The 13,941-nt window shown below is 37.3% G+C and overlaps 1 long non-coding RNA gene across 1 annotated transcript in view; it reads right to left on the bottom strand.

The window, feature by feature from the left end:
* LOC111721656 overlaps positions 1 to 12,826 on the bottom strand; it is a 68,001-nt gene extending 55,175 nt beyond the window's left edge. The window contains exon 1 of the long non-coding RNA XR_004230460.1: positions 12,616 to 12,826. This is a non-coding gene — a long non-coding RNA (uncharacterized LOC111721656). The remainder of the gene's footprint in view (positions 1 to 12,615) is intronic.
* Between the last annotated feature and the right edge of the window lie 1,115 nt (positions 12,827 to 13,941).

The raw sequence follows: 13,941 nt of genomic DNA on the forward strand, positions 1-13,941 counted from the left end.
AGTTGTTCTATGCTTCTCATAGAACAGTACAAATCATACCACCCCATTGTATAGACACAGTTGTCAGTCAGATTCATAGAAGTCCCAAGATTTGCCCAAGATCATACCCCTAATAAGAGTCGGAACCACCATTTGAACCCAGATCTTTGCCTTTGATTCGTGCTTTATCCACTATAACATATCATTTCTTGAGTGTGCATACAAATGTGATTTCACAAGTAGGTTTAGTACATATACAAACATGATTTCTCAATTTCTATAAAGGAAATTTGTCTTCTCTTTTAGAGATGCAGTAACAGATTCAAAAGAACCATATTTAGATCATAAAAGAGAAGAGAAAATGGCATAAAAAATGAAATGTACTATTTAACATGTATGAGACTACCTGCCATCTAGGGGAGGGGGTGGAAGGAAGGAGGGGAAAAGTTGGAACAGAAGTTTTTGCAGGGGGTCAATGTTGAAAAATTACCCGTGCATATGGTTTGTCAATAAAAAGCTATAATAAAAAAATGAAATGTACTAATACAAACGGAATATTGTATTCTTAAATATCTATACACATATACACAAAGTCTTGGGGCAATTTTTAGCTATTAAAGCTTTAATGATTAAGCTACACTAAAACTTTGGGGACATCATGTATTTTTCATCTGCTTTTCTCCCTGCCTTCTTTATGAAAATCTCTTTGATCAAGATACACAACTGTGGCCCTGTGTGAATGAGAAAACTTTATTTAGGTGCAGGCTTTGAAAATAGCCCTGAAAACTTTTGTTGACAGCAAATATGAGTTTCTCCTTTCTATCCTCCATCCCTTGACCTGCAGATCAGGGTAGCTCCATATCTTCATCTAAATGACCAATATTAAATCTACATGACTACATTTTCATTCTGAAAACATTTGAAGGATTTTTGTTTGGTGAAGAGGGACAGAGTAAAAAATTTTTTCTTGAACCAAGGAGGAAACAGAAATGGGCTGCCATTCAATTTAATAAGTTCAAGGAACTTTTACCCTCCCACTCCTCTGATGATTTGCCCCTTTACCTCTGACCTTAGATTGGTCTAGCTTTGCTAATACGATTTTTCCAAGGTTGAGGACTCACATCTCATTTATCCCCCTTGTATTTAGAATTCAGGGTCATCAATTGGATAATACAACAAACATCTGCTTAGAAGAATTACAGATATAGCATCTTGGGTGCTATCATCTCACATAGTGGGTCATCTGGGAAAAACAGACACAGGTTCAGGATACTTGATAATTCATGAGCCTCCATCAGTGTGTTGCCCCTTTCCAGTCTACTTAGCCAAAGAGCACAGACAAAAAGTAAGGCTATTTAATGAAAAACATAATAAGAAAAGCAGCAAGAAAGCATTTGCCATAGTATGAATGAAGAAGTTGTGGAGAGGAAAATTGTTACCCAGGCACTGGATTCAATGAGAAAGAAGGAAAAATTTCCCACAGGTTCTGTCTGGTGGATATGGCCACCAGGATATGGATTAAGTGACAAACCTGGATTTCCTAAACCTGATGAATGATGCCAATGGAAGGAGATTCTGGAAGTAATGATTAGTAATAAGGAGCTTTTAATATACATTTTTTAAACAAACTATGTAAGGGGTATGGGTTGATTAAATCAATCATTCACTCCCCCCTTCCCCACTATCAAATGAAGCAACTAACAAGATATTAAGCCCTGATAGTTTTATCAGGTAAGAACACGTCTACTGAATCAGTCTCTCAAAAGACATGAAACTAAGTATGGAAAAACTAAGGTTGTCTAGTTGGGAAGGAAGAAGAAGAAAAAGAATGTCTCCAGGGATTGAATGAAATTTAAGGATGCTACACAGGAAGGGAATTGGAATTGGCTAAGAAGCCTCAGTTATAAACAATGGATTTTCCTCTATGTACATTTGGAAGTGCTGCTGCAGCTCAGAGTTTGGGGTTATTATTTTGTCATAGGAGATGCAATGATTTCTGGTACTTTGGTTTCTATTTCTGGAACCTACCATTATCTTACAGGCACCAGGTCTTCAAAGGTGATACAGAAGGAAAACATTATGCTGCAAGAGTTGTGGAAAAATTAGGACACTAATGCACACTGATCTAATCATTTTGGAGAACAATTTGGAACTAGGCCTTATAAAACTGTGTATATCCTTTGGCCTTGCAAAACACTACTAGGCATATATCTCAAAGAGGTAAAGGAAAATGACTGATAGGTACAAAAATATTTATAGCAACTCTTTTTGTAGTGGCAAAGAATCAGAAATTGAGGGGACGCTCATAAACTGGTGAATGTCTGGACAAGTTGTGGGATAGGATTATGATGGAATACTATTGTGCTATGAGAAATGATGAGGGAGATGCTTTCTGAAATACCTGGAAAGAGTTACATGAACTGATGCAAAGTGAAGTGAGCAAAACCAGGAGAACAATGTACACAGTTACATCAATAGTCTAATTATGATCAACTGTGAAATACTTAACTATTCTGATTCATGCCAATTCCAAAGGATTCATGATAAAAAATGTTATCCATCTCCAGAGAGAAAAGTGATGAACTTTGAATGTATATTAAAGCAATTGGCATAAAAAATTGATTTTTTAAAGTTTATTTTTCTAGCTTTTTTTTAACAAAATGGCTAATATGAAAATATGTTTTGCATAACTTCCCAGGTATAGGGGATGTCATATTGCTTGCCTTCTTAAAAGGTGAAGATGAGGTAAAAGGGAAGGAGAAAATTTGAAACTAAAATTTAAAAATTAATGTTAAAACATTTTTAAAAAAAAGTCTCCTATACTTATACCTTTGTGGCCTTAGGCAAGTCATTTAATCCTGCTGGGCCTGTTACCTCATCTGTAAAATTAGGTATTGGGCTAGATTGCTTCTGGAGGCTCTTCTTTTGAAACCTTTGAGCCTCTAGTAAGTTTTTGCTCAAATAAAAATCAGCTAGAATTAAAAAAGAAGCAGTTAATTGGAGGAAAAGTCTTTGAGGGAAAAATCTACAAGATCCAATACACAATTTATATAAGGAATTGTTATAAGAATAACAACAATAAGATATATTTCCTGATAATAAAAGTCAATGGATAGTAAAAACCTGGGATTAAAAAAAGTAGTATTGATCCCTTTTGTTTTTATATCATCTTTATTTCTCTATATTTCTCTCCCACAGTCCCACAGATGACCAAAGTCATCTTCTATAACAGGAGATTTATAAAAAGAAAAGGAACTTCAGAAAAACTAATTGAAAGATTAACCAAGTCTAAACATTCTGTGCAGTGCTCTATACCAACAGCCCCCTTTCCCACCTCTCAAAGAAGGAAAAGAATATGTAGTAATCAAAAGAAAAAATGCAAACTATCAACTGCCATATGAAAGGATGGGAGTCAGATAGTGGAAAGCCAGGATGGGGAGTTTGCATGTCATTTCCCACCAGCTGTTCTACTTGGTTTTCACTCTAGGAACATTATGCTCTGAGCCAAGTACTCTCTGGTATCCCGCCCCCTTTTCAGTTTCTTTTGTGTACTGTCTTCTTCATTAGATTATAAACTCCCCACGGGGCTTTTTCAAATTTGTATCCCCAGAGTTTAGCATAGTGCATGATACAGAGTAGATAAGAAGTGTTTCTTGACTTGTGATTATTATTATTCTAATGGCAGAAAGAGCTACAAAAGATTTTTGAGGTGTTCAATATAATCAGACCTGTGTTTTAAGAACTTTAATTCATAGATGTATTGATTATGGATTAGCAAATGGAAAGAATGGCCAGGTTATTACTCTAATCTAGATGAGAGATGATAAAGTCCTTAGTGAGGGTAGTAGCTAGGTGAATGGAGAGAAATGTCAATCTCAAAGAAGAATCAAAAATCACAGTTAATGCTAATTTTATTTTCTTTAATATTTCATTTAGTTTGTAAACACAGAGGCAGCCTCAAAGGGCTAATTAAAGTGTTTATATCCCTAAAATGTCTCCATGAAGATCAGCCTGAATTTTTTAAAGCTGTGGTAGTAAAGCAGAAGCTATGGTAGGCATTATCAAGCTGACAAAATTTCTACAGCTGGTGTGGTGACAGATGACTAGCTGTCATCCAAACACCAGGCATGCTAAGTTTGAAAAATCTAAATGCCACAAGAAGAGGAATATTTTGGATCACAGCAATGCATAGAGTTGTGATCTGCAGCAATGGAGATAGCTGTAATTGTACTAGTGAAGGCTGAGTGCACTGAAGGGAAGATAATAGTGAATATATTTGTAGAGCTTTATGTAGTTTACCAAGAGTTTTTTCCATATATTATCTCATTTTTATCTTATATCAATCCTATAAAGTAAAGAAGTAAGGTATTATTAGCCCATTTTACAGAAAAGAAAACAAGCAATAAAGTCACCACAAGGTAAACTGACAGCTAATTTCAAATTCCTTATTTTGACCCAGAGTCCAGAATTTAGATGTCTCAATGAAAGGATACAAAGAGACAAATGAGAGTTTCAAGGCAAAAAGCTTTTTAAGAAGTAAATGATCTCACCATTTTACATTTAATTACATTCTTTAATACTTCAGGAATTTCACCTTTGAAACCCCTCCACAACTATTTTTAAGAAAAATATTATTAGCAATATTAATCAACTCCCTAAGAAAAAAATCCCCAAGACCAGATGGATTTACATGTGAATTCTACCAAACATTTAAAGAAAAATTTACTCCAATACTATATAAACTATTTGAAAAAATAGGGAATGAAGCAGTCCTACCAAACTCCTTTTACGACATGATACTGATACCTAAACCAAGTAGGTTGAAAATAGAGAAAGAAAATTAGAGACCAATCTCCCGAATGAATATTAATGCAAAAATCTTAAATAAAATACTAGCAAAAAGATTACAGAAAATCATTCCCAGGATAATACACCATGACCAAGTAGTATTTATACCAGAAATGCAGAGCTGGTTCAATATTAGGAAAACTATTAGCATAATTGACTATATCAATAGCCAAATCAATAAAAAACCATATGATCATCTCAATAAATGAATGCAGAAAAAGCATTTGATAAAATCCAATATCCATTCCTAATAAAAACACTAGAGAGAATAGGAATAAATGGACTTTTCCTTAAAATAATCAGTAGCATATATTTAAAACCACCAGTAAACATCATATGTAATGGGGACAAACTGCAACCATTCCCAATAAGGTCCCAATAAGCGGGCAACCCGCTATTACCATTACTATTCAGTATTGTATTAGAAATGCTAGCTTTGGCAATAAGAGTTGAGAAAGAGATTAAAGAATTAGATTAGGTAATGAGGAAACCAAATTATCACTCTTTGCAAATGATATGAGAGTATACTTAGAGAAAGCCAGAGATTCTACTAAAAAGTTATAAGAAATAATCCACAACTTTAGCAAAGTTGCAGGATACAAAATAAATCCACATAAATCCTCAGCATTTTGATACATCACCAACAAAATCCAACAGCAAGAGATACAAAGAGAAATTCCATTTAAAATAACTGTCGATAGCATAAAAAAATTATTTGGGACTCTGTCTGCCAAAGGAAAGTCAGGAATTATATGAGCAAAACTATAAAACACTTTCCACACAAATAAAGTTATATCTAAACAATTGGAAAAATATTAAGTGCTCTTGGATAGGCCGAGCTGAATATAATAAAGATAACAATACTCCCTAAACTAATTTATTTATTTAGTGCTATACCAATCAGACTCCCAAGAAACAATTTTAATGACTTAGAAAAAAATAACATCAAAATTCATCTGGAAGAAGAAAAGGTCAAGAATTTCAAGGGAACTAATGAAAAAAAAAATCAAATGAAGGTGGCCTAGCTGTACCTGATCTAAAACTATATTATAAAGCAGCGGTCACCAAAACCATTTGGTATTGGCTAAGAAACAGACTAGCAGATCAGTGGAATAGGTTAGATTCACAAGACAAAATAGTCAATAACTATAGCAATCTAGTGTTCGACAAACCCAAAGATGCCAACTTTTGGGATAAGAACTTATTATTTGACAAAAAACTGCTGGGAGAACTGGAAATTAGTATGGCAGAAACTAGGCATGGGCCCATACTTAACACCATACATCATGATAAGATCAAAATGGGTTTATGATTTAGGCATAAAGAATGAGATTATAAATAAATTAGAGGAACATAGTATCCTATGTTTACCTCTCAAACTTGTGGAGGAGGAAGGAATTTGTGACCAAAGAAGAACTAGGGATTATTATTGATCACAAAATAGAAAATTTTGATTATATCTTTGTGCAAACAAAATTAATGCAAGCAAGATTAGAAGGGAAGCAATAAACTGGGAAACATTTTTACAGTTAAAGGTTCTGATAAAGGCCTCATTTCCAAAATATATAGAGAATTGACTCTAATTTATAAGAAATCAAGCCATTCTCTAATTGATAAATGGTCAAAGGATATGAACAGACAATTTTCAGATGGTGAAATTGAAACTATTTCTACTCACATGAAAGGGTGTGTTCCAAATCACTATTCATTAGAGAAATGCAAATTAAGACAACTCTGAGATACCACTATAAACCTCTCAGATTGGTTAATATGACAGGAAAAGATAATGCTGAACGTTGGAGGGGATTGAGGAAAACTGGGACAATGATACAATGTTGGTGGAATTGTGAATTTATCCAGCCATTCTGGAGAGCAATTTGGAACTATGTTCAAAACGTTATCAAACTGTGCATACACTTTGATCCAGCAGTGTTACTACTGGGCTTATATTCCAAAGAGATATTAAAGAAGGGAAAGGGACCTGTATGTGCAAAAATGTTTGTGGCAGCCCTTTTTGTAGTGGCCGGCCAGAAACTGGAAAATGAATGGATGCCCATCAATTGGAGAATGGTTGAATAAGTTATGCCATATGTGTTAGATCCTAGTGTTAACTCAGTTGGAATTGATAGAAACAATGGTTTCACACATTCATAATTGGTTCACACATTAGAGCTCACACCTTTAAGAGAGTTTACACATTAGTTCACACATTAGAGTTCACAAGTTGGGAGATTTCAGGAGAGTTCAGTTGAAGAGACTGAGAGCCAGAATTCAGTTGGGAGATTCAGAGCCAGGAGTCAGAGTTGAGCTAGAGGCAGAAGCTGGAAGAGCTAAAAGACAAGCTGCAAGAACTCTTGGAACCAAGGAAGGAGATAGGCCTCTAAGAAAACTAACCGGGCTATTTTTGAAGAGACAATAAAGGATTGTACTTTAATCCCTAGCTGCATTTGAAGTGATTATTGTTCTGAACTGAAACTAAGGCTGCCTCCAGAAACCTCCCCAAAAAACCTGCACCCAGAGAACCATCATATTTTAGAAAAAGAAGAGAACACCACAATATGAATGTTATGGAATATTATTGTTCTGTAAGAAATGATCAGCAGGATGAATACAGAGAGGATTGGAGAGACTTACATGAACTGATACTAAGTGAAATGAGCAGAACCAGGAGATCATTATACACTTCAACAACAACATTGTATGAGGATGTATTCTGATGGAAGTGGATTTCTTCGACAAAGAGAAGATCCAATTCAGTTACACCTAGAGAAGGAACACTGGGAATGAATGTGGACCACTTGTACTTTTGTTTTTCTTCCCAGATTATTTTTACCTTCTAAATCTGATTTTTCTTGTGCAACAAGAGAACTGTACGGATCTGCACATATATATTCTATCTAAGATTCACATTTTTAACATGTATAAGACTGCCTGCCATCTAGGGGAGGGGATGAAAGGAGGGAAGGGAAAAGTTGGAACAGAAGTGAGTGGAAGGGACAATGTTGAAAAGTTACCCATGCATATGTTCTGTCAATAAAAAGCTATAATTAGAAAAAAGAATAATGTTAGCAAAGTGGCAGGATATAAAATAAATCCACATAAATCATCAGCATTTCTATATGTTACCAACAAAGCCCAGCAGCAAGAGATAAAAAGAGAAATCCTATTTAAAAGAGCTGTAAAAAATATCAAATATTTGGGAGCCTACCTGTCAAGACAAAGCCAGGACACATTTAGAAAACATTTTTCACATAAATAAAGTTAGATCTAAATTGGAAAAATATCAAGTGATCATGGGTAGGCCAAACTAATATAACACAAATGACAATTCTACCTAAATTAATCTCCTTATTCAGTGCTATAACTGTCAAGAAATTATAGAGCTAGAAAAAATAATAATAAAATGCATCTGGAAGAAGAAAAGGTCAAGACTTCCAATGGAATTAATGAAAAAACATGCAAAGGAGAGTGGCCTACCTATACCAGACCTAAAACTATATTATAAAGGGATAGTCATTAAAACCATTTGGTACTGGCTAATGTTGAGGTTCAGAATGGAGACCTTTTGAGGTTGGAGTTGCTGACTAGTGTCACCAAGTATCTCAAAAGAATTTGCAGGCCTGAACCCATGTCCAAGTCAAGGGGCAAAGTTTATTATAATTATAATGCCAGTTGAAGCAGGCTAAGTTCCAAAAGGATTTAGCCCAGAATCAGGAGTAGAAAGATAAATTTACAGGACAAAATTAGAGAGACCAGAGCTTTGTGTTACTTATTTGCTAATTTTATGGCTTACAGGTAGACTTGAGGGATGGTCTATTTACTATTATCTCAGGAAACTGATTATCACTGATCAAAAGATTGTCTATCTGATAGTCAGCAATGTTTGTAGCACTATACTATAGTATTCCTAAAGCCAGGAGACTTTAGAATCATTGACAGACAGGTTGTTATAACAATAGCATTCTAAGATCAGGGGACCTCAGGATCACTGCTATATTTCCCCTAAAAGCTGTAAACAATTGCTAAGAGATAAGAGTAGTGGATCAGTGGAATAGATTAGGTTCACAACATATAAAAGTCAATGGCTATAGTAATCTAGTGTTAAACCCAAAGACTCCACTTCCTGGGATAAGCCCAGAATTTTTGTCACTATTAGACAAAAATTTCTAGGAAAATTGGCATTGACCAACACTAACACCCTATATAGCAAGATAAGATAGAAATGGGCTCATGATTTAGACATAATCGGTCTATATAAGCAAATAAGGAAAACAAGCGATAGTCTACCTCTTAGATCTGTGGAGAAGTGAAGAATTCATAGCCAAAGAACTAGAGAACAGTGTGAAATGCAAAATGGATAATTTTTATTACATAAAATTAAAAAGCTTTTGCACAAACAAACAAAAACTCAGTGCAGCCAAGGGAAGCAGAAAGTTGGGGAAATTTTTTTTCAGCTAGTGTTTCTGATAAAGGCCTCATTTCTAAAATATACAGAGAATTGATTCAATCGGATAACAATACATACTGTTCCTCAATTGATAAATGGTCAAAGGATATGAACAGTTTTAAGAAGAAGAAATTAAAGCCATTTCTAGTCATATGAAAAAATATTCTAAATCACTATTGATTAGAGAAATGAAAATTAAGATAACTCTGAAGTACCACTTCATACCTCAGAGTGACTGAAATGACAGGAAAAGATAATGGACACTAATGTACTGCTAGTGGAATTGCCAACTGCTGGGACCATTCTAGACAGCAATTTGGAAGTATGCCCAAAGTGCTATCAAACTGTGAATACCCTTTGATGCAGCATTTGGGTCTATATCTCAGAGATCATAAAAAAGATAAAAGGACCCACATGTGCAAAAATGTTTGTGGCGGTCCTTTTAGTAGTGGCAAGAACCTGGAAGCTAAGTGGATGCCCATCGGTGAATAAGTTATGATATATGAATGTTACAGAATATTATTTTTGTATAAGAAACGATCAGCAAGGTGATTCCAGAAAAGCCTGCAGAAACTTACATGAACTGATGTTAAGTGAAATGAGCAGAACCAGAAGATCATTGTACACAGTAATAGCAAGATTATGTGATAATCAAATGTGATGGACATGGCTCTTTTCAACAATGAGGTGATTTGAGGCAATTCCAATAGACTTGGGATGGAAAGTACCAACCACATCCAGATAAAGAACTATGGAGACTGAAAGGGTACAGCTTCTAGAGGAAATATGACAATATTTTAAGGTCCCCTGATCTTATAGTGCTTCTGTTCTAACAATGTCAATGATTTTAAAGTCTTCTGGCTTTAGAATCAGTGATCCTGAAGTCCCCCTTCCAACACCCACACCCTCCCCCTCCCCCATTTATTTGTACATCAATGATTGTAAAAATCTTCTGGCATAGAAATAAAATAATATTTCTTCCCTTAGACTTTAGGGAAAATATATTATGGATTCTAAGGCCCCCCACCTTATGTGTGCTATAGTTCTACCAATGGGTCTGTCAATGATTCTAAAGTCTTCTGGCCTTAAGACAGTCCTACAAATATTGCTGACTGTCAGATATATAATCTACTGGGTCAGTGATAATCAGGTTTCTGAGACCACTCCTCAGTTCTACCTCTAAGCTAGAAATTTAGCATATCAATAACACGGAGAACTGGATAAATTTGTCTCCTGCTCCTAGTTTTTTTGTTTTCTGTTTTTGTTGAGGTGTAGATCGAATATTGAGGTCTAGATTTGGGGACCTAAATGAAATTAGGGTTTAGTTAAGGTCTAGTGGCAGGTTTGGGGTACAGGGAGTCAAACAGAGTTCCCCTGCAACCCCCTTGGATTTGGCGCAAGGATACGGCGGTAAATGAGGTCTAGTAGCGGCACGAGTCCCCAATAAAAGCATTTATTAGCCAGAGAGCTAGACTGATAAAAGAGGTTTATTATTGAGTTTAGAAGCAGGAGATGGGTGAAGGTAGAGACAAGGAGGGCACTGGACAGAGGGTCCAGTGGACAGAGGGTCCTCACATGGCCGCCATGTTTGGAATCCCTGCAAAGAGGGGGTCCCAGCGAGGCCCTTTTAAGTCGGAGACTTAGCTCGAGGGGCTTTGGGGTGTAGCCCCAAAGTTGGCTCAGATCCAGGTGGGGCTGGGACAGGTCCGGATCTTCTATTGGAATTCAAAGGGACCAGGATTTGTGAGTCAAAGGGTAATTTACACTAACTAGGGGGGGGTTGGGAATCAAAGATTGGAATCTTTCCCTGCATCATTTTGTTTTGGTTTTTTTTTTTTGTTTGTTTGGTTTTTTTGCTAAATTCTTTTGGAACTTAGCCCACTTCAATTGGCATTACAATTACAATAAACTTTGCCCCTTGACTTGGGAGATAGGGTTCAAGTCTGCAAATTAAGACATCTCACAAACCAGTCTGCAACCCCCAACCTTTTGGGGTCCCTTCTGAACCTCAACAAAAAACATGGTATTTTCACCTTTTGTTGTTGTTCTCTTTTTTTTTCTTTCTCATTTTTTCCCCCTTTTGATTTGATTTTTTTTTTTTTTTTTTTTGCTGAGGCAGCTGGAGTTAAATGACTTGCCCAGGGTCACACAGCCAGGAAGTGTTAAGCGTCTGAGGCCAAATTTGAACTCAGGTCTTCCTGACTTCAGGTCTGATGCTCTATCTACTATACCAACTAGCCCCTGATCTGATTTTTCTTACAGAACATGACAAATATGGAAATATTGGGCATGTTTAACTTTTAACATAGATCACATTGCTTGCTGTCTTGGGAAGAGGGACAGGGGAAAGAGAAGGAGAAAAATTTGGAACACAAGGTTTTGCAAAGATGAATATTGAAAACTATCTTTGCATGTATTTGGGGAAATAAAATACTATTTTTTTAAAAAAAGAATAATTTTATGGACAATATTATAAAAGTTTACAAATATTTCATTTTTTAATAATATCTAAAATAAAAATATTTTATGTATTACAAAAGTTTACAAATATTCTGCTTATTTCCCCCATTTACTCTTCCCCACTTCTCTTCCTGGGTTAGTTTTGGCGGGCAGACTCCCAAGTATTCTGTAGTTCTATTCAGTGAAATTTCCCTTTCTCTTTCTTCCTGCTAGGTTTTTTTTTAGAAATATACAGAAACTTCCAGGGCTCATGTGGGGCCACTGCCAGTCGTCTTGACCTATGTCTTTCCACTGGACTCCCAAGACTGGAGCAGAGAGGGAGGTGGTGACTTTGCAGCAGCTCTGCCACACTCAAAGCCCATTCACTCACAGCGGCCATGGGTCCTCTCAGAGAACAAAGAAGGCAGCACAAAGCAAATGATGAAACGGAGGTGAGGCCTCAGCATGCAGACCCTGGGGGGTCGGGGCGAGGATTCTAATGCAGGGATTTGTTTTGCTTGACCATGGATATTTTCTTAAAGAGTTTTGATTTTTTTTTTTTTATTTTGGGAGGTGAATGAGAAGGCAGATTTGAGACAAGTGGAAAAAGACGAAATTTAAATGAAAAAAATATAGAGAAAGAAGGTGTATACGGCATAAGCTGCAGACAGGGAAGAGAAAAGGGAGGTTCAGAGGAGAAGGAAGAAAGGACGGGGTTCGGGAAGGAAAGGGAGGGATTAGAAAACGAGGTGGGGATGGGAGGGGAAAAGGAGGAAGAATTGAAGGAGGAAGGGAAGGGGGGATTGAGGGGGAAGGGAACAAGGGAAAGGGGGGGAAAGGAGAAGGGGGAGGGCCACTGCGTTCCCAGATTCACCCCACCCCACCCCCGAAACCCCCCTTACTCATCTGCTGGGAGAACACACCGAGCCCAGGACTTCCGGTGTGTTGGGCCAGGTCTCTCCGCACCCGGGACTCCACCTTGCCTTCACAGCCCATCCTCCCTCTCTCTCCCCTCACCTCGGGGTAGAGAAGGATGAATGCTGGATCCTGGTGGCGTCTCCTAGGCAACCGCAACCCCAGCCTTCCCCGCCCCCACCTCACCCCATGTGGCCCCGCCCCTTGGATGCCTTCCTGTGGCAGACTGAAGAAACAATTGGGTCAGTGTGGGGCTGAAGGCAGGGAGGCATCTCCAGAGCATCATGGGAAATGTAGTCCTCGCCCCCTCCAAACCCGCCCTCCGTTAGTGATTGAAATGGCTGTGGAGATAGAGGAGGAAAAGATCTCAATCTGTCTATACAGAGGACCACTTTCCATATTTTACTTTTGTTTCTTTCCCATTAGGTAACAGTTGGGGGGCAGAATCCCCAAGGTGCCGTCCCCAGCCTCTCCCAGCCTGTAGTCTGAGGAGAAGAACCTAGAACCTTGAAGTTCATTGGATCACATTGCCAAGATGTGTCAGAGTCAGGGCCAGTTTAGTGTATAGTCTTAACCTTAGAATTGCATGTAACAAGGGTGATGTAAAACATGTAGATCTTCCCCTTCATCTAGCTCTTCTTTGGTCTACAAATTATCATACTTTTACTGATGAAATTCTCTGGAGAACCAAATTTTGACATAATTTCCCATAAGTCCTTGCAACTGACAGTATCAAAGGCCTTGGTCACATCTACAAATACTGTATACATACAACATTTACTTAATTAATGAACTGAACTCCTCATCTTCTGTTCTACTCCTGGCATTTCTCTTGGAGTTGTTGGGCACTAACCACCCTATTGTCACGGGAGACATGGGCACAGAAACACCCAGCAAGGAGGGCTCACATCAGAGAAGGCAGAAATGATTTAACTCAGAAGAAACACAAGATATACAAGTTAGAGAATCCACCCCAGATACTCATAGGGACTATTTATGTCAGACCTGTGGCAGAACATTCCAAGCTCATATTGGTCTGATCAGCCACAGCTGGACACACTGACTTGACTCTAACATAGTGATGCCATTTTGGTCTCTTCGAGAACAAAGAACAACAACCAACCAAATCAGCATTTTCCCTTATGAACTTTTGGAAATTCTTGTTGCAGTTGTTCTCCTTAATTAAAACCTCTACAAGTTCACCCAAATTGCTGCTCATAGCTCACTGATTCTTGTATATGGTGAGCATGATAAACCAGTTTTTAGCTTATCTGTGTTTTGATTATATAATTGGCAGCAGAACCTATCAATGA

Source organism: Sarcophilus harrisii, chromosome X (assembly GCF_902635505.1).
Source record: "Sarcophilus harrisii chromosome X, mSarHar1.11, whole genome shotgun sequence".
In the NCBI taxonomy this organism is placed as follows: Eukaryota; Metazoa; Chordata; class Mammalia; order Dasyuromorphia; family Dasyuridae; genus Sarcophilus; species Sarcophilus harrisii.